Genomic DNA, 1338 nt, shown 5'->3' on the forward strand with positions numbered 1-1338 from the left:
TCACTAATGAGCAAGGGAGGTTCACTTTCCCAAGTCTCATTACCAAACAACTTGGCATTCGGCTTCATGACAGCTCCTAAATATTGAGCAACTTGCTCTCTAATCACATCTTCATCCTCTTCAGTGGAAGAATAGTCTTCAGAGCTCATGAATGGCAAAAGGAGATTTAATGGAATCTCTATGGTCTTTATATGAGCCTCAGATTCCCTTGGATCCTTAATAGGAAACTCCCTCTTGCGTGAGAGATGTCCCAGGAGGTCTTCCTCACTAGGATTTTCGTCCTCCTCCTCCCTTGTGCATTCAGCCATATCGATCACATCAATGGCCTTGCACTCTCCTTTTGGATTCTCTTCTATATTGCTTGGGAGAATAATGGGAGGAGTTTCAATGACTTTCTTACTCAGCTAGCCCACTTGTGCCTCCATATTTCTGATGGAGGATCTTGTTTCACTCATGAAACTGAAAGTGGCTTTTGAAAGATCAGAGACTAGATTGGCTAGATTAGAAGTGCTTTGTTCAGAATTCTCTGTCTGTTGCTGAGAAGATGATGGAAAAGGCTTGCTATTACTCAGCCTATTGCGTCCACCATTGTTAAAGCCTTGTTCAGGCTTTTGTTGATCCTTCCATGAGAAATTTGGATGATTTCTCCATGATGAATTATAGGTGTTTCCATAAGGTTCACCCATGTAATTAACCTTTGCTATTGCAGGGTTCTCAGGATCATAAGCTTCTTTAGATGCTGCCTCTTTAGTACTGTTGGATGTATTTTGCCATCCATTCAGACTTTGAGAGATCATGTTGACTTGCTGAGTCAACACTTTGTTCTGAGCCAATATGGCATTCAGAGCATCAATTTCAAGAACTTCCTTCCTCTGACGCGTTCCATTATTCACGGAATTCCTCTCAGAAGTGTACATGAATTGGTTATTTGCAACCATGTCAATTAGTTCTTGAGCTTCTGCAGGCGTTTTCTTTAGGTGAATGGATCCACCTGCAGAATGGTCCAATGACATTTTTGAAAATTCAAATAGACCATAATAGAATATATCAAATATGGTCCATTCTGAAAACATGTCAGATGGACACCTTTTGGTCAACTGCTTGTATCTTTCCCAAGCTTCATAGAGGGATTCACCATCTTTTTGTTTGAAGGTCTGAACATCCACTCTAAGCTTGCTCAGCTTTTGAGGAGGAAAGAATTTATCCAAGAAAGCCATGACCAGCTTATCCCATGAGTCCATGCTATCCTTAGGTTGTGAATCCAACCATATTCTAGCTCTGTCTCTTACTGCAAAAGGGAAAAGCATGAGTCTGTAGACTTCAGGATCAACTCCATTC

General features: G+C 41.1%; 1 non-coding gene across 1 annotated transcript; it reads left to right on the forward strand.

Moving 5' to 3' along the window:
• The first annotated feature begins 1071 nt into the window (after window positions 1–1071).
• On the forward strand, window positions 1072–1175 carry LOC127743477 (small nucleolar RNA R71). Its single transcript, XR_008004869.1, has one exon. It is a non-coding gene; the product is annotated as a small nucleolar RNA R71 (small nucleolar RNA).
• Window positions 1176–1338: the final 163 nt, after the last annotated feature.

Source organism: Arachis duranensis, chromosome 10, assembly GCF_000817695.3.
Source record: "Arachis duranensis cultivar V14167 chromosome 10, aradu.V14167.gnm2.J7QH, whole genome shotgun sequence".
Taxonomy (NCBI): domain Eukaryota; kingdom Viridiplantae; phylum Streptophyta; class Magnoliopsida; order Fabales; family Fabaceae; genus Arachis; species Arachis duranensis.